The sequence below is a fragment of the Lycium ferocissimum genome, chromosome 9, assembly GCF_029784015.1.
Source record: "Lycium ferocissimum isolate CSIRO_LF1 chromosome 9, AGI_CSIRO_Lferr_CH_V1, whole genome shotgun sequence".
Taxonomy (NCBI): Eukaryota; Viridiplantae; Streptophyta; class Magnoliopsida; order Solanales; family Solanaceae; genus Lycium; species Lycium ferocissimum.
Window position 1 is genome coordinate 44,406,651 of NC_081350.1, and position 21,308 is coordinate 44,427,958.

The 21,308-nt window shown below is 33.4% G+C and overlaps 1 non-coding gene across 1 annotated transcript; it reads left to right on the plus strand.

The window, feature by feature from the left end:
• The first annotated feature begins 19,527 nt into the window (after positions 1–19,527).
• On the plus strand, positions 19,528–19,608 carry TRNAL-AAG (transfer RNA leucine (anticodon AAG)). Its single transcript has one exon. It is a non-coding gene; the product is annotated as a tRNA-Leu (tRNA).
• The last annotated feature ends 1,700 nt before the right edge of the window (positions 19,609–21,308 follow it).

A 21,308-nucleotide genomic window follows, 5' to 3' on the forward strand; every position in this document is an offset into this window, starting at 1 on the left:
AATCCCTTTAATATTGTATTGGGTAGCACAAGATGGCTAAAAGTTCATGACTCCGCCCATGGCATCCCCAATACTTATAGAAATTCGGGTAACACCCTAGTTTAGGATAGATAGTATGTAAAATAAGTGACAAAACATAAAATTAACTTAAGTAACTATAATAACCCGACGTGAGGGTGAAACCCTCACAAAAATTGCTGGAAAGTGATAAGAAAAGGCCATTAATGGTGGCCATAGAGAAACCCTAATCGCCACAAGAAAGAGAGAAAGAGGAAGACGACTGTCTTCTCAAATAAAATGAGGGGGCCAAAGTTATCTCTTGATAACTTTGGTCCCTTTCTAAATATATACTACCCCCCCCCCCCCCCCAAAGACGTTTAAAAAAAAATTAAAGAGGCCCCTCATGTTTAGAAAGTATTTTAAAAGGACCCCTATACACAATTTTTAAAATGAATACTCAACTTTGTCAAAACTACATATTCGTCTGAAACTCTTTCGTAGACCCTTTTTTTATAAAATCCAAATTTGAAATACGTCATCTTATAACATAAACTTTAATATAAGCCTAATATTGACTTAGTTTTGGATAATTTTAAAACGTGAAATGTGTGGTAAAAAATAAGCCATAATTCATACGTCATAACTCGTATTTTCTTTTTGAATTATATTTATGAAAGTAAAAGGGCTTCCTTACTCTGTCTTGGACTCGGGAAAATAAAAAATTAAAACACGCATTTTAGAAGGTGAAAATTAGATGTCAACACCAAATAGTCGATCTCTTGTGCTAGGATCTAACCGCAACTGCCTAGGAGGGCGTGACACCGGATAGGACTTCAGTATGGACACCATTTGACTTTGTTGATGGTGAAATTATAATCTAAAAGCTTTGGATATTCTGACCCCTTTGGAGCGGCCCCGAAAGGGTTATACTTGGGTTGCAGCCCGCGACCATTCTTTCTGGGATTCTCCTACTTGTTGCATGCAATGACTCCACCGATCGATAGCCTGACCCGCCCCTGGAAGCTTCCGTAGGAGGATATGGTTGGAATCGATTCTTCGATGAATTCCAATCTGGCCCAAAACCTTTGTCCGCCTTGTCAGGGGGATTCATCGAGGAAGCCCCCGGCAAGTCATCTTCGACTTGGATCTTTGATTCATATCTATTATGTACATCCCCCTAGGTAGTGGCCTGAAACTCCAGGAGATTTTCTTTGAGCTTTCGGGAAGCATCCGAATTTAAGGGGTTTAATCCTTTAGTAAAAGCCTCGGCTACCCACTCATCCAGTGCAGCAGGCAAAAGCCTATGTTCCTTCAGTGTAACAAAGTCACAGAGGCACTCAGATTCTCCATGTATGATGCGGAAGATGTCCGCCTTCATGGTTTTCACCTTTCTTGCACTGAGCCTTGGTAAAGGCATCGACCAGCATGGCGAAAGAAGTAATTGAATTCTCCGGCAGTTGGGCGTCATAGCCTCCCAGGCGAGAGTCTCGCCAATTTTTTTATCAGAACGAACTCGATCTCCTTCTCCTTCCGGTTGTTGCCCTTGACCGCCATTGTGTAAGCTAAGATATGTTCATGTGAATCTGTCGTTCCGTCATACTTAGGGATATCAGGCATCTTGAACCTTTTTGGGATCAACTCCGGAGCAGCTTCAGGTTTGTGCGCTCGTGTAATGTACTTTCTTGTATTGGGGCCTACTATGACCGGGGGAGTATCCGGGATTTGGGTCAACCGCCTTTGGAACTCCTTAGCATTCTTCTCAGCCTCCTTAGAAGTTTGATCTATCTTCCCAGTGATTTCTTTCATTAACCATTTGACTTCGTCTTGGAAAGGGTCACCGGCGGCAAACTTACTGCTGGAGGTATCTTCGTTCCTCCCTATGGTTTGTCCATTACCATCGGTGCAGAATCTCCCCCCGTAGAGGTGGCAGGGGTTCCCGTAGGAGCCGCGACTTTAGCCTGCAGACCGATCACGAGGGACTCGATAGTCTGCCTAATCTGACTTATCTCTTCCCTCGTTGAGAAATATTATTTCTGCATGACCCGCATTACCTCTACGTCGGTCTCGTCTATAGGAATTCCATCATAGGTCGTACCTGCGATGTTGCTCCACTCCTACTGCATCGGCATTGGGATCTTGAGGATGCTCGTCGTTTAATGGCACCTGGATGGGCACGCCATCCGGACCTAGCGAAAGGTTGTCCATATTATGCGCAGTACTCGTGTTGTCATTTGGTCCTGTCATACCTGATACGGATACTTAGGAAAGCACGAAAACTAAAGGAAAATTAGTAAGACAAATGATGGTCACGATGACAACCACAACTGTCCTGGCCCCACGGTGGGTGCCAAACTGTTTATCGAAAAAACAGTTCAATTGAATTTGTGCTCGTGGTCAAGGACACGCGGATCAAAATGACCAGTAAATCAATATAATATGCAAGTAAATCCAATGTAAACGAGATAGAGCAAAGAAAAGTTTAGAATAGCCTGAGCCTCGATCGAGCCCCGTGTTGGTTCCTCCGGCCAAGCTTGTGACTAAACACTTAGTAAAATAATAAAGAACTTAAGAAATGAAGCAATTGTGTATAAGTGGAGTGTATTCCTCTTGAATTTCGTGTCTTTACAATGGGAATGATAATCTCTATTTATACTAGGAGTTAGGGGCACACATTCCGTATGATGCCATGCCCCGCCATAAGTATCAATTGGGTAATAATAATGAGAAATAAAGAGGACCATTAAGCCTAATAACACCGGTATATAACGTTCAAATTGATCTGCAGCGGTAGCCCGTTGAGCTCCCTTCCGGATGTCACGCCCCAAAACCCACCCTAGACGTGACCGGCATCCGACGTCATGAACAACATCGGAAGAACCTAACAATACAATAATAACACTTGAACCCGCCAGGTTCAACATTCGCCTCCAACAGTTTATAAAATAAAGGTAAACAATTCATGCATATAAGAATTAAATTAGCGGAAGTCTTTAGTTATCTCTACTTGTCAAACATAATGAGGTGCCCGAAGTTAATCAATTACTCAATAACTACCCACAAATGTAGACTCAGGAGCTTCTAAGATAAATGAGTAATAGCACGAATCATCGGGACGCGGCACAGGACAACTAATGTAATGAAGAAGTAAATCAATAGGTGTCCCACGAATGAATCGTGGGCTCACCAAATCGGCCACATAGCAAGTCCTTCCTACACGCTCAGAGTATCAAGAACCTTCTCTTTACTTCGTTACCTAACATACCATCAAAACAACAATGGTATGCTGAGTACTTCGTACTCGATGAGGTGCCCTCGGGACAATGAATAATACGAAAATAAAGTAAAATAATACATGAAGAAATCGGTCTTGAAAATCATATGAAATCAACGTAAAACGATTATTCAGTTTATGTATCTCGATAATAAATATCAAAAATCATTCACAAAGCCTTTTTGTCAAGTTACATTTTCGAATATCCCCTTTTTGTCAATTAAGATAGTCATCAATAATTCCATGATAGGATAAGAATGTCACACATGCCAATACAGGCCCAAGAATCAATCACATCGAGGGGATCACCATAGGGTTCCCTTGTCACAGCGCACCACACCGGATTATAAAATCCTCGGTGACCACTCATCCTCCCGAATGGCTAGGCATAAACACACCAGAATGTGAAATCCTCGGTGACCACTCATCCTCCCGAATGGCTAGGCGTAAGCACACCGGACTATGAGATTCTCGGTGACCATTCATCCTCCCGAATGGCTAGGCGTAAGCACCTTTGGACTATGAGATTCTCGGTGACCATTCATCCTCCCGAATGGCTAGGCGTAAGCACACACGAATATGAGACCTCGGTGACCATTCATCCTCCCGAATGGCTAGGCAAACACAAGCAACAAGGTCCATGGCATAGAAGCCGATTCACAAAATATCTCGAGTAGTCACACCATCAATAACATTAAAGGTTCATTAGGTCATATCGAAAGAATGAGTCATTCCAATCAAAGTTTTGAAAACGCATGACTTCTTTATAAAATATTCCCATATCCCAATTTATCACACAAGGGTGTCATTACCAACCCCTAACCATCATTGGTAAGCATCTTTCATAGAGAAAAACACCCATAATAACTTATACATATATCTAGGGTTTGTTACGATTTAGGTTTAATGTGGGTTTGTCCCCTCACACACATTAACCAGCATTTATACATAATTTAGGGTTCAAGAAACATGAAACGATTACTTTTTCCCTCATTCATTGCAGAATCTTGAATAAAATTTAGGTTTCAACAATAGTTTCAAAAGGTGACTTTCATTCAAATAAATTTGTAAGAGAGAGACATATAAATCATCCTTATAGCCAAAATATGATTTTTAAAATAAGACATACAAACCACAACCAAAAAGTTCGTAAGAACCGATAGAAAGAGTATGTTCAAAAGAGACATACAAATCACAATAAGGTTTTTAAAAAGGATACATACAAATCATAATAAGATTTTTAAAAGGGAGACATACCTTAATTTGTTAAACAAGGTTTAACAACTCACTTTTCTAATGAAGAATACCCAAACCCTAGCTTGAATTACTTTGGAAGGAGTTATGTTGCAACCCTTTTAGGGTTCTTGAGGCTTGGGACTTGTTATTATTGACTTTAGGGTGATTTTTCGTGACTAGCGTTGTTGGGGAAATAAACCCCAAGCTTAAATATAACTTAAAACGCGTAACCCGACTTTTTGACCCGAAACCGGCCTCGTTATGCGATGGTCGCGCGACGCATGGCGATCGCACGACCATCTGCAGGTCAATATTCAGAGAAGGGGTTTTTGTGCGATCGGCGCGCGACGCATGTCCATCGCACGCGCCCCCACGCGCCTGAAAAGGCGGCGTGTGTTGGTTCTGCACAGTGTTCGGTAAAATGGACATAACTTCTTGTACATAACTCCGTTTGGGCTGGGTGACCTACCGTTGGAAAGATATTTCAAAGATATACAACTTTCATTGAGGAAGTGTTTCCAAATTCACAATGCATTTTCATGAAAATCGCCCAGAAGATAGACCTACCAAAACTTAGGCGAATTTAAGAGGCCTTAAGAACTTCACTAATTGGTTTGACTTCAAAACGACCATCCTCCACCCGAATTCACCAAGAATGGATTCATATAGATAAAATATCATCTTAATACTAGATTTTTATATATTCACACCTAGTTCAAGTTTACGGGGTGTTACACCGGAGCTATTCCAATAGTCTTCCGGACCAAATGGTTCTTCAGGTGCAATGGCATTTCCTCCGGTGCCACTCTATGCTGACTCATCTTTGACTTATTCCTTAAGCCACGTGACCTAACAATACAGGTCCAATTGTGTTGTACGAATTTAGCCCAATACCATTGTAAAAGGATAGTCATTTTAAAGGCCTACTGGATTTCTAGTTTGAGATGTAACGAAGCTTTAAATAAGTCAAAAAAAGAACGCTTTAGTGCTATAGATAAACAGCAAAAGATAACATGATAAGAATCGGGCATACTGCACTCTTCAGCAAGTAAATAAACCAATAAAAAAGAACTCATAGAACTATAGTGCTAAAAAATACCTCCCTTTAGATGACACTTTATCAGGGATGATTCAGATAAACATAATATACGTACGAGTTAAAAGCTTATATGATCACTCAATTTTGGGTAATTGGTCGTCATAGTCACTCAATTTTATTGTCTTCCAAAAGTCACTCAACTTTGGGTAATTAGCCTCCGCAGTCATTTTAGCCGGAAATATACATATTTAATGATGTGCTGGTTATAAATTTTTTTAAAAAATATCTTAAGAAATTAAAAGAAATAATTAAATTTATTTATTTAGGATCCAATTCATCATAATTAGTACATATAATACTAAAGTTTAGGATATTATTCTCATTATTGCATAATGAACTTAGACAATATATCTCAAGTAATACTGCAAGGCATAAATAATAATAAAAAATTATTCTAAGTCTATCAAATTAAACAAGTGAACCAATAAACTCAATTAGCCTGATTATCAACAATAACAACTGAAGTTAACAAAAAAATCTCAAATTCTCCAGAATCTTCTACAATTGTTATTAGTGTTGTCTCGGTAACTTTTTGTAGACTTCAGTTGTTATTGCTGACAATCCGGCTAATTGGGTTTATTGGCTCACTTGTTTCATTTGATATAATTTTATATTCTTAGAATAACGTTTTTATTATTTATGCCTTGCAATATTACTTGAGATATACTGTTTAAGTTTATTACTTTTATGTATTAATGATGAACAATATCCTAAACTTTAGTATTATATGCACTAATTATGATGAATTGGATCCTAAATAAATAAATTTAATTATTGATTTAATTTCCTTAGATATTTCTTATAAGAAATTATAACTACCACGTCATTAAGTATGTATCAAAAACTACATTTTTGGCAAAAATTACTACGAAGGCCATTTACCCAAAGTTGATTGACTATGAAGACCAATTACCCAAAGTTGAGTAACTATGGAGACCAATTACCCAAAGTTGAGTGACTTTTGAAATATAAAACAAAGTTGAGTGACTATAGAGGTCACTTAACCAAAGTTGAGTGATTTTTAAAAGACAAAATAAAATTGAATGACTATAATGGCCAATTACCCAAAGTTGAGTGCTCATAAGCTTTTAACTCCTATACCTATACAAAGAGGAAAATAGAGGGATATAGAAAAAGAACAAAAGAACACTTCAGACAGTTGAGAAAAAAGAGATAAAACAACCAAATAGTAGCATAATCACTACAGAAAAAAAGCTTCTTACTGGTAGTTTGTTCCTTCATTTCGAGGCGGTTTAAACTGCCGCAAAATAAATATCGCGATGGTTTAGAACTGTCGCCTGATTAGATATCATAAAACTCTTTCTCGGCGTTTAGATGAACCGATTGGACTAACCGCTGCAAATTATTATACAACGGCGGTTCAGTTTTGCTTAGCGATGATTTATAGGTAACAAATATTTTTTTAAAATGCCCAATATCTGTTTTATATCTTCGCTACGAAAATGTTGTAAATTTCTTAAAGCTCTGACCAAGAATCCTCTCTGCCGGCAGTTTATTTCATTTAGCGCCGCTTTTACCTCATCTATCAACACTTACTTAGTGGCGGTTTAGGTTCATTAACAGCGGTTTAACCCATAAAATTAAAATAAATAGCGGCTGTTTGTATTTCATTTTGTGACGGTTTAACCTATTTTTTATTTAGAAGATTTTGCCCAGTATTTTTTACATATTTCAGCCTTTAGCAACATAACAATCAGCAAAAAAAACTTTTCAAAGTATTCAATAGATAAAATATAACATTCAAACTACTTTAACTACATGTGCATCATACAACAGACTATTTTGCAAACAATAGCACATTCAAAATTTACGAAAATGCCGGGAAATGAAGATAAAACCGCCGCTAAATTATGTAATTTATGGCTCTTATTGAACCCTTACATCAACCGCCGGGAGATCAATATCTAGCGGCAGTTTGGAGAAGCTAATTCCCCTTTTTTTTCCTTTTTTTTTTTTTTTTTTTTTTAAGTGAATCCAGGAATTCTCTTCAAAGACTACTCTTCTCAATGATAAATTTCTACAATAACAAAATCAGAATTCTGCACTTTCAAACTATTAAATGAACCAAGACAACTCCTTTTGGGTGATGGACGTCTATTCTAAGATATGAAGCTTCAAATAAACATGGAATATAAAAAATGACATTGCAGACTAGAAGAAATGAATGGAAATGGTTAGAAGTTTAATTTGTGAAAAAAAAAAAAAAAAGAATGAAAGGGACACAAAGGTAGTTCAAATTTGCATGTTGAACGAACAAATTAAGATTCATGGTCTAGTCAAGCAAATTCTGACGTTGCAGAAAATATTAGGACACAGTTTTTCAATAGCTGTTAGATTATTTCGTTTCTCAGCAAATTAGACTTCAAAAGATTTAGTTAGCTTGTTTATTTTAAATTACTAACATCGATCTTGTTACTACTATGGAGTATGATCTTTTGAAAGATAAAATTTTACGTTGTAATATCTTCAAATGCAAACAATCACAAGTTCCAGTAAAGAAAGGTAAAGGAAAAAGAAAAAAAAGAGAGAATTACCATGGTATATGCTTTGCTATTACAGATTTTGGTTTGTTGTAAACAGTTCCATATGAAAAACGTTAGAGCTCAGTAGGAATGGTAAAATTAGCCCGCGAAAATATGATTTGTTCAATCTCTTTACATCTAAACGCGTATTTAACTTGACTTTTTATTAACTTAACCTTTCGATCGTCAAATCGCCTCGTTTAAAGTTGGGATTAATTGGGCTAGATATGTAGCACAAATTGACTTTTTAGTAACATTAATGAAAATATATTTTTGATATGTTTTATATAGTCATGAATTAGAAGTTTTTCTATCTGTATGATAATTAAAGTCCCTTATGATCTAACTCATCTCAGCCTTTTAGACAGACTAGTCTCAGCGTACGCGCTTTGCGCGTGACAAATGCGTGTACCTCATTTGACAACAAACACTATAAAGAAAAAAGTTAGACTGAGATACAAACTTCGTCATTAATTCGTCGCTAAATTGCTCAAAATTCCTATGGTTTATTGTACTTATGTATCTTTGCAGTGTAACAAAATCTTATTGTTTCCTAGTGAATAATACTTACGTGTTTAATGCATTGGTAAAAGAATTCTAGACTAATTTGAATAGTGTATTATATAGGATTTAATAATCAAGTTTTAGTTTGTTTTGATGTCCTAAATAATAGGAGAATAATTAGATGTTTTTATTTTGAAAGGACTAATAGTAAATGACAATTTTGTCTATTGTATAGTTTTATAATGAAGTGCAAAAAATTTAATCAATTGTTTTATGATACTTTAAAGCTTAAGCCATCGCAGTGGCATGTTATTTTATTTTTAGTTTCTAAAAGAAAAAAAAGATTCCTTGTTAATTGAAATATATTATTTTCATAAAATTCTTAATCCCTTCCCCTATATGATTTAACAACAATCATATATTACTGCATCAAAGGTTATCATGCAGGTAAAATTTCTGATAACGTGAAAAAAAAAAATTGAGCTAATAACTATTTAAAATAATATTTTTGTAAATCCCTTTAGTGAGATGCCTTTTTTTTACTCGTTAAAAAAATAGACTTCAATTTTGAAAAAATTATTATTTTAGTTTTTCCCTAATATTTTAGAGGTTTAATTCACCAAAATTTTGCACATTAAATCTTTTCTTATTTGAAATATGTATAAAGACAACCCTAATATTAAATATCCTATATAAATCATTTCCTTATTTGAATTATGAAACATAACAATTTTGTACGACAAATAATACCAAAAATAAAAAAGAATCCACGGAGAATAGTATGAATATAGCTATTACATGTCCTCGGCAGAAGGATACATTATTAAAAGAAAAATGAATTGTTAAAAATTGCCCAACAAAAAAGAATTAAGGAAAAGTGCAGTAGAATACAGATTTGCAACAATTATAAACAATTTTAAAGTACAACTATGTAAACTTGTTTTTTTTTTTTTTTTTTTTTTTTTTTTAATGAGAAAACACTGATTAATGAACAAATAGTACTGGAGGGGATCTAACCCCTTGATCACCTCAGACATAAAACAATTGAAAAAGAAATAATGAGAGATACATTCTAATTCTTAAAATAAATACTTTTCACGTGAACAAACCATAAACAATAGCCTATATTGTGTAACGAAGAACTTTCTATCAACATAGTGAATTCTCTTACATCGTTGTTTCAACATGGACTCTCCTGCAAAGCGGAACTTTGAAATAAATAAATAAAAATTTTAAGAAAAATATGCAATAAAAACTTCTTGGAAGTAGCAAGAAACCACTTGACGCGTACGTAAAGGTTCTCTTCTACTTTTAATATTTTTAGCGTACATCCGTTGCACGTGTGCATAGCGTGACACATTAGATGGATTTGATATCTTCTGAACCAATAAAGATGACGTGTTTAATTAAAATCAATCAATTTTTACAAAAAACACTGAACTAAATTTTAGATTAAAGTTCACTAATTAGCTTTATGGATTACACATGCATGCATAAATATATATCAATGCACACAAATGAATATATACATATTAATAGAGACCATTAAAAATAGAAAACTCTAACCTTTTTTTGGCCTTCGAGCTAGCACGGAGCAATAGAATTTGTAGCATGAATCAACCAATCTATAAAAATAAAAAAAATCAAACCATTAGTCACACATCTATCAATCATGTGCATGTTAACCTATGTAAATTCTAAAAGATTGTGTAATTGAAAACAAGCACAATCTCAAAAGAAAAGGTTGCGGAACATGGTATTAGGGAGGTGTTTTTTTTCTCCCATTGCTAGAATTCTTATGGATGTACAGATGCAATTTTTCTAACCCTAAGAGGATTTTATTTGCCACCAAAATCTAAAATAGTGTTTCATAACAATTCTACTTTTAAAATGTAATAATAAAAAATAATAAAATATTTATGACCCTGATTACGTTAGTCACCTTATTACCATGTTCGGTTCAATTTTCTTTTTAAAAAAGTCACTACCTTATATAGGCTCTCAGCCACATGGATAGTTCAATGTGCTCATCGGCCATCCCCCTCCTCGCGGTTAAGGTAACGACTTCCCTAGGAGGTCGCCGAAGATGAACGGGGCTAAGCGATCTGCCGAAGCTGTGGGATGTAAAAGAATAGAAGTCCTAAAGTTTATGGTAGCTTTCCACGTAGGGTTCATTTTTTTTTTAAAAAAAATTACCTTTTTAGTTGATAATTTGGAAAATCTTTCAATTATGGAAATCAGAACAATAGTTATTACTACATGAATCCTCGTGGAAGTAAAATTGAGTTGGTAACTTAAATACTTCTATTATTATTAATTGGATTTTAAAATTGTAACTATTGAATAGTCCTAAATAATAATTTGTGGGAAATAGTATTTACCTATAACAGAGTCTTTTAATGAAAGGCAAAAAGTTCAATCAACATTTCGAAGGCCCTTCGTGCTTTTGATATAGTATAGATTAATGACTAGTCCAATTTCAATAAACCCGTACATTCAATGCCCTAAAACTCATATATATAAATTGAAGTGCCAGATGACGTAGGCCTGGTGTCAATCACTTTAAAGTATACTTGCATCCTTGATATTCTCTATACAAAATTGTACAATAGAAGTAATATAGTTACAGCTAGCACATCCACAAATTATTGAGAGACATGAGCTAACCAGCAAAATTGTTCCTCATTCACACTCCGAATACGGAGTACTTATTTATTCTGTAGATCTTATCTAAAATGAATATTAATTTACTATAAACTGTAGGTTTTGTAAAACAATCAATGTTGAGTTAATGGAGAGAGGGGTCGTGCTATGCTACCCACTATATTGGGTCGTGCTATGCTATCCCCTATATCCTAACACAAAAGAAAAATTATTTTCTTTGGATTGGATTGGATTGGAGTAACCATTTAATTAAGGTAATTAAACGGTTGCACACGCTACACCTGTATCACTTAGATATTATTTGAGTGTGCGTTTGGACATGAGTTGGTTGAAATTTGAAAAATTAAGTAGTATTTGAAAATGAAGTTGGAAGAGATATTTGAAAATTCGGAAAAGGGTCAAAAATACCCCTAAACTATTGAAAATGGATCAAACATGTCCTTCGTTAGATTTTGGGGTCAAAAATATCTTTACCGTTAATTAAATGGACCACATATACCCCTTCCCGTTAACAGACTTCCAACTCATATAAAAACCTTTTAAAAATTATTATTTTTGCTGACATGGAGTTTCCAACTTGGGCAACATTAGTTGATCTTCACCAACGTGTCTTCTTCATCCCTGTTTCTTTCCATTTTTTCACCTTCTTGGGATTAGATTTCATTTATCATCCTCCTCATCATTATTAAGGCAAAATTCATCAAGAAACCAAACTCAATTCAACACATTGTTCAAATCTTGCACAACCCAGCTTCATAATCTAGTGATATTACCCCACATAAATTAATTAGTTCAATTTCATCAGATTAACTCAATGGCTATTCTCAAGTAATATAATATACGCTCTCCACCATTTCCTCAAATTCTTTTAATTTCTTCTTTCGTCGTGTTCGTCTACCTTCACTCACCAGTAAACCCAACAATTTTCTCGCTAGAAAAAATTAAAGGGGATTCTATCTCCTTTTCGAGTTGTACAAGCACCTGACAGATAAAGAAAATGAACCCAACTTAAACTAGAACAGATACACAAGATGATGAATAAGATTCATCCTCGAGTATATGATTCGAATGTTGCTTCACCTCTCTTCCTCGTTCTCACACACACAAAAATACGTCCATTTTCTATGTGCAATCTAATTCTAAATTTGTGACTTTTTTTCTTAAAATAAAATTAAAAAATTCTGCAATCTTTGTAACAATTTGGTGAATTTTGCTCGACCTTTTTGGGGCTTTACAATAAACACTGTGAAAACTTTTTATGCTTTTGTGGTTGAAGAGGAAATCGAGCTAGTCTATCATTGAGGGAGATCTGGGTTTGGTGGTGGAAGGATTTAAGGTGGAACTTTTTTGGCGATTTTGTGGTGATGGAACGATTGAGTTGGACTTTTTATTTTTTGGATTGATGAAGGTTTGGAGGGCAAACGATGACTATGTTGAAGAAATAATTATGATGTATTGATGCGTGTAGCTGAGTACAGTGTGTTCTGGTGCATAGGCTATGACCTTGAATTGATAATGATGATAAGACGTTGAGTTGGAAAATCCATGTCAGCAAAAATAATAATTTGTAAAAGGTTTTTATAGGAGTTGGAAGTCTGTTAACGGGGAGGGGTATATGTGGTCCATTTAATTAACGGTAAGGTTATTTTTCCCCCCAAAATCTGACGGAGAGTATATTTGATCCATTTTCAATAGTTTAGTGTATTTTTGACCCTTTTCGGTTGAAAATTTCCACTGAAGGTATTCCTCTCTATCTATCATCTCTGATACACAACCCTTCTCAATTTATGTGACATACTTTCTTTTTTAATATGTCCTAGAAAAATATCATACTTTCTTAGTTAAAAATAATTTAACTTTCAACTTATTTTATTCTTAATGAGACCAAAAATTTCAAAAGTATTTCTTATTTGAATTAATTTGGACTTACGTTAATTGGTTATAACCTGAAAGGATAGTGACTTGACCCAAGCGGTGGATGAAATAGAAGGCATGTGTGATACTAGTTTACTATGTGTATGAATAGGCAAGACCCAATAACTATTGACTTATTATGGGTATACACTCTCTATAAATAGAGGTTAACCCCCTTTCCCTAGCCATCAGAGAAACTCTAGCGTATTCTGCTCTTGAATACAAGGGAACAATTAACGTCCCATCAGTCGAGTTCTCCAGACCGAGAGAGTGTAGTAGCTAGCTGATCGTGAAAGTTGGTCTTAGACTTAACTGTTGATTGTTATTTTTATATATATTAATGAAGTTTAACAATACGCTTGTTTAACCCTAACTAGAGATTATATTCATATTACGCTTGTTTAAACCTAACTAAAGATTATATTTATATTCAGATTTTAATCTTTGCTATGGTAGTACGTAAATTTTTCTTACGTTTTTTTCTTTCTTAAAATTCATATGCGATTAAAATACTATCACATAAAATAAAACAGAGGAAGCTAGTTTGAGCCTGCTTGGATAGACTTATTTTAGGTACTTTTAAGCCAAGATAGCTTTTAAGCACTTTTATAGTGTTTGAGTAAAATAAAAAAGTGTTTTTAAGCCAAAATGACAAAAATAAGCCAAAAGTCATAAGTTAGATTTTGAGCCTGTTTGGATTGGCTTATTTTAGGTGCTTTTAAGCCAAAATGACTTTTAAGCACTTTTATAGTGTTTGAGTAAAATTTAAAAAAAAAAAAAAAAAAAAAAAAAAGCTTTTAAGCACTTCTTTTTAAGCTAAAATGATAAAAATAAGTCAAAAGTCATAAGCTAAAATTCCTAACTTATTGCTTTTGGCTTATAAGTCAAAAGTCATAAGCCCATCCAGACGGACTCAAATGTCATAAACCCATGGGAAAATGACCTAATAATATTATTTAAGACTTTATATTACAAAACATAAGGATACTTTTCCTTATTTACAAAACATACCAACAAAATTACAAAGTATACCAGATTTTGGTTTAATGGGATCTCACGATTTTAGGATGTTATTTAAGGAAGAATCTGATATTAAATGTGGGATTAATTTTAGGATAGTTACCAATCAACTTCTTCTGCTTTTTTAAAAGATTTCTCTCCCTCTCCTTCTATGATAGACACCATTTCCCTAAAATTTATCTTCTCTCCTAGAACAAATTTTCAAACCAATATTACAAATTATTTTTTTTATTACTGACCCGTGTATTAATTGTATATAAAAATTGGTTTGTATCGTTTTGAGATATGTGTGATCATTACGTGTTTTGAAATCTTTATATATTATATAAACTGTAGTTTTCAAAAATGTTGAAAACTAATACATGTATGAAATGTGTATGAAATTTGCTATATATCATTTAGATATATGCGGTACAACGTGTATGAAATGCGAATAAATTCGATATGCATTACTGTATGAAATTTGTATGGAATATGGTTTGTATCAATCAGAAAACTTATTATACATATATACTTTCTCATAATCTATACATACTTTGATCAGGTTTTATACAATTTATATGTATGTTATCATAATCAAAATATTCATACAACTTTTACACATATTTCATACATAAAAATTATAACGAATTTATACAGTTATACGTATTGCATACAAAAATTTATACATATTTATTTTCTGGTGTATTAAATTTTGTATGAAATCCGGTTTGTGTCATACAAATTTATTATACATATTTTCTCAAAATTTATACATACTTTGATTATATTTTATACAATTTAAATGTACTTTATCATAATCAAAATACACATACGATTTTTATACATGTTTCATATATAAAAATTATAACGAATTTATATAGTTGTACATATTGCATAGAAAAATTATACATATATGTTTTCTGTTGTATGAACTTTGTACATAAAAATTACTGATTAGAATGGACTTTTTGAGTAAAAGTTGGAGAAAATTAGGTAATTATGTCTCTCAATTTTGAATAAGGAGAGAAAAGTGGATGAAATAAAAGAGCAAAAGTTGAAGAAAATCAGGGAACAATATCTCTTAATTTTGAATGGAAAGAGAAAAGCGGATAAAATAAGTAAAACAATTTATTTAATGTGTTTTATTTACTTTTTTTTTTAATTTACCTGATTCGTGTAGATTTTGTAAGAAATCTATTGATGTATTTTGTAAACTGAAATGTATCGTCATATTCCGTAAATATACCCACTTACTATGTACATATATATTTTTTGCCCCTAGACCCATTCAAACGGGCTCTATTTCTTTTTTATAGAGAAGTTTTTGATGACCAATAATACATGGTTTAAAATTTGAAGGGTGATGAACTCGTTTCTCTATCATCCATACTATTAATGAAGATACCCAAGAAAATTTATAAAGGAAATAGATAATGATATTGAGCCAGATGATAGTGGGATTGGAATCTTTGAAGGGAGAATTGGTTTTTATACAAAAGCCAAAGTTGGCACTTGCTGGATGAAGTGTCCTCCAATTCATCCACACCAACCCTATTTTTTTCACATAACCCATTGTACTTGTCGATGGTCAAATGCCTCTTCAATTATATTTCCCTTTATAATTACATGTGTCTTCACTTGGTGGAAATTGTATTTGGCCATGTGCATTTTTGCAATGTCCCCATATCTAAGCATTTTTGCATATCTTTTAGTCACCACGTGTCACCTACAAAATTGAACTAGGAGTCTAGGACTCCTCAATTAGCTAAGCCTACTGTATAGTTAGGTTGTGTTTCAGCCACGCGCCTTAATTTGGCAAAATATGGTCATGCTGTCCCCTATTTAACGGTCTCTTCTTTCCAAGGTCAATTATAAATCATTAAGAGGAAGTAAAATGTATCTAAACATGCCGTCCGTTAACAGTGGGGATGGAATATACCTATACGGCTACAATCTAGTCTAAATATCCCCTTATTCACTAACATATAAACTTTCGACCACATGAGTTTTTTCTTTTTTCATAAAGGAAAAATGTGTCAAATTTTCCCTTAAACTAAGTAAAATGATCCAAATTTACCCCTAAACTCTGTAGAAAGGCATTGTTGTTCCGACGGCAATCACATCGTCTTCTTGAACACTCAGAACCTCCAATAACTCCATCACAAATCCTTCTCAGATCATCAATGATAATGTCAAACCTCCACATCAACCTCCTTATTAATGCTAAAACAAACCTAGGTACACAATATTTAGCTCTTAAATATTTGTACTAATGTTGTGGTGGTCAAGGTAGGGTTATAGTGGTCAAGGCTAGCGGTCTTACGGTAAAGTTAAATTGGTGACGTGGGAAACTTTAGAGATGAAAGTGTGAGAAATCGTTTGAATGAGATGGTTTTGTGTGAACTGTTTGCTTTTTTTTTTCTGTGAGTGTTGTCAGAGTGAAGCAGTGTTGAATGTAATGATGGTCTTATTTCTTTGAGAGATGAGAAAATCATTTTTTATAGTGGTGATGACTGATTTAGAGTGTTAATGAATGGTGGTTGAGAAAAATAAAATGTGAACAATTTTGGTAAAGTCCAAGGAAAAATCTGAATGCTTTTACATTGTTCAAGGGCAAATTTTGCCCTTTTCTTCTTCATAATTTTCTAAGTACATACAAAATTACAGAAATTTAGATTTTAATCACATCTTTTCCCACATTTTGCTAACTTAATCATCTGAATAGATATGTGGGGAATATGGGGAACAAAAAAGTATCGATCTGGACGTGAAGATTGATTGTTGATAATAAATAGTCCTTTTGGGTAAGCAACGGATGCCAACTACCAAGGGTTATTGGAATGATCAAAATCAAGTAAATGCAATGATGTTAAAGTGGCAATTGGAAACTGAAAAGCTAAGGCGTTTGAAAGAATCATATCAAACAAAAATTGCAAAATGATCTCATTTCTTGAGAGAAGATGTGCTCTTCTATCTTTTTATTAGGAGAGCGACACTCCACCTAATTTGACGAAGAACTCAAGGCGTTTTTGTGAAAATCACACAATTGCTTCTAAAAGTAGATAAATGTATAAAATAAGTATTCAAAAAAATGCACCAGAGCCATTAAAACGAGAGTATCCCTTTCACCCTGACAAACAATCCATTTTCCACCACATAAGTACCCACATTGCAAGTATATAATGATTTTTTTTTTTGACAAGTAAAAAGTCTAAGTAATATGAAGAGGAGCAGCTAGACTAAGATCAGAACAACACCAATTTATTCGATTTTGCAATTATTAAAATCAAAATCAAACCAGCCATCGCACAAGTTTATCGATTTGGTTATTGTCAGTTTTGATCGATTTGAATCGGTTTAATTTTTTTTAGAGTTGTATTTACTAGCTTAAAATTTTAGCTTTTAACAATAAGTAATATATTGAATAATCAATTAGATATTTAGTATATAAACAAAACATACTTTACAACACGTATCAAAATCAATTTCTTAACAATTTTATTAAAAAATATTAATTTGGTTGCTCGAGTTGGTTCGATTTCGATTTAAAAAAGAATTTGCATTACTTGTGAACACCACTATATAATACAGGCTCTAAATTTTTAACAGCACATGATGAATTGACTATAAAGGAGAATGACACATCTTGATCAACTATAAAAGCTCCAGAAAAAGTTGAAACTCCTACTCATGATCTGTCAAATTCTACTTGCTAAATGTGGAGAAAATATTGGTCAAGTTGTCACTCATCATATTTCCTATTCTGGTACTAATTAGCTGGTGCTTTACCAAGTGTATTGCTATAATTTGCTCCATTTCGTTATGTTCGTTGTTTTTTCTTTTGTCCACATATTGGCAGGCCACACCAAGAGTCGCAATTGTACTTTGTAAAATAGCCACATATCTACCTTGATAAGAGGGGATGTACAGGCACTGATAAAGATAGTATGTTTTGTCCCAACGTTCATTCTTATGGCCACAATCAAGTAAAAGGAGTAAAATGAGAAAGTCATACGAGTTGGATAATTTACGAATACTAACTCAATTTTTGTTTTACTGTATAAAGGCGTAAATGTTTTTTTCTTTGGATTAAAATTTTAATCAATTCTTGCCAATATCACATAAAGTTACTAAACTATTTTTTTATGACAAGAATCTCGTTCAATTTTGCTAAGTATCATAACAAGTCATATCATTGGAATCTCATTGTTAAAGTTCTGAACTCTAGCACACATTGCTGGAATTTCACCTATGAGAAATTGTCGAACTCCAACATACACTGTATTGGAGTTTTTACTTGTAGAAACTTCGAACTCCAGCAAACAATACTAAAGTTCTTCCGGATTTTAAGTACGAGTATTTTTGTTCAAGTCCTCCTTTCACATTAAAATGATTATGTCTCAATTAATTTCAAACAGTGGCTAAATATTAATAAGTGATTCATAAAATATCCATCCCATCCAATTTTTATTGTAGTAACATCACGGGCTTGCCACTTTTTAGTCTAGTATTTTAAAAGTAGCCAAAATTCCACAAGTGAAACTCCAAAACTCTATTCTGGAGTTTCATCTGCGAAATTTAAAACTCTATAAAAATGAATATTTTCAATTACAGGCACTGAAAAGAGACTATTTGTAAATTTTACTGTAGTTAAATATATTTCATATATATATAGATATATACACATAAAAGAGTATGCTGGCTTTTATATCTTTGGGCCTATAAGTTAAGGGCTACATGCACTGTTAAGTGTTATCCCCAATCCTTTTTTTTTTGAGCCGATTGCCCTTCATTTGGGGTGGTCTTTGATTTTTGCCCTTCAAATTGGTGCTCTTTAAGTTTTGCCCCTCCAATTGGTGGTCTTTAACTTTTTTTGCAAATTTCTGCAATTACGCTCGCACTTTGCAATGCGCTACTCATTCAAATTTTGCGTGGGCGAAGGCCCAAAGTGCATGGCAAAGACAGCATTAAAAATTAAAGACCAGCAATTTGAGGAAAAAATTAAAGACGCCAATTGAGGGCAAAAATTAAAGACCACCCCTAGCTAAGGGTAATCCTGCAAATTGCCCTCCACAATCCACATAAGTAATGTTAGATGTCTAAAAATCCTTAATATACGAATCACCTTTATTTTGATAAATAGGCTTCAATAGCATCTTCAAGTGGATTTTATATTTATTAACCTAAACATTTGTTTTTTGGTACAGTATAGCAAAATCGATAATCTGTTGTGGTCCACAAGAATTAGTATTAGCTAACGATTTAATAATACTTATTCAGTTATGTAATACAAAGTTGAGATGGCCGAGTTGGTCTAAGGCGCCAGATTAAGGTTCTGGTCCGAAAGGGCGTGGGTTCAAATCCCACTCTCAACAAGTACGTTTTTCCTATTTTAATTTAGATTGTTTCATGTCAGTTTAATGACAATAAATATTTCCGTTTCCAGCTTTTAAATCTAGAAATTAGAAGTATGAAATTTCCTAAAATATTCATGAGGGAACTGTCTGTTTCCAGTTTCTTGATTATGTCTCTAGAAAACAAAAAGATTAGTGTTTTGCCATGTCAAATTATTTTATTTTAAAAGTTCATTACTGCTCTACAGTATCTTCTTCCAACCACTCTATTTACAAGGGTTATAACCACGGAAAGTTATGGGAAAAGTAATTAATTTCTGTGTCTGTTTAATTTGAAAGAAGCTTAACAAATAAAACTATCACCATGCATAAAACTAATTAAGATTTTCACTAGATCAAAAGAAGCAAACGCAAGGAAAACCAAAATTTAACATATAGGCAACATACATCCATTTTTTTTACTTATTAACACAAGTTTTGAAATAAGAAAAATTTTGGTTTGATTTGAGATAATATTTGGTTTGGTTATGGTTATAGTAAAAAATAACCGAATAAATAACGTCATAATTATATACATAAAATTATAATTATTTATATGAGTAATATTAACAAGATTTTTTATACGCTTTTATTGTTAGTCAAGATTAAAAGAAGCAAACGCAAGGAAAACCCAAGGAAATTTAACATATAGGCAACATACATCCTTTTTTTTTTACTTATTAACACAACTTTGTTTGAAGAATGTAGAGAGAGAGATATTTGAATTGTCACGGCTAGTCATACCAACACTTTTGACAACTTGGGGTTATGGTTCCACCACTAGGGTTTGGTTATGGTTTTAAATAACGCAAGCTCATTCCCTTAAATTTGTTTATATTCGATGGCTCCACCACTAATGCAGGGAGCTCATTCCCCTTAAATTGTTTATATTCGATGCGAATCTGAATTAGTTGGATCAGTGAATTCCGAATATTAATCGAAAAAAGAAGCTTAACAAGTAAATGCTAACAGCAGGAAATTAACGCCATCGATCTTATTATACTTGATGAAAGGTAGGTCTGAAAGTCAGCTCAAGATTGGTCGTTACACAATCATTGAAACCCAATAACTGTCTTGTCTTCCTCCTTTCTCTTCAAGAAACACAACCGAATAATCTCTTACATTTTCTTATTGCCCTCTCGAGATGTTTTGCTAGCTAATTATTTACTCAATAAGATTTAAGTTATATATATTGACAGAGCAAAGAATGTGTGCATCACTTCAGTTTAATTGGTTTTATATATATAAATATACACACACTACTTGATAGGTTATTACTCTGTTCTTCAAGTTACTATATCGGACTAAATAATTGCTATGAATAATTACATCTTACAAGCTATTGTATATCTACTTAATTTAATGGTGTAAGAAATTTATGCACTATCACTTCATAAGGTCAGATTATCAACAATGTACCAACTTCCCCTAAAAAATTTACCTTATTTTTATTGAACTCGTGGGAAGAATAATCCGATAAATTTGTTAAGAATCATATACATATCATATCGACTCATCATATCTTCGGGTCAAATAAAGTTTCAAAAATAAATTTGTTAAGAATCATATACATATCATATCGACTCATCATATCTTTGGGTCAAAGAAAGTTCCAAAAATTCAACTTTTTTACCAATTCAAGTGGTATATAAGTTGAAATTAGAACAGTGCGAATCAATTTG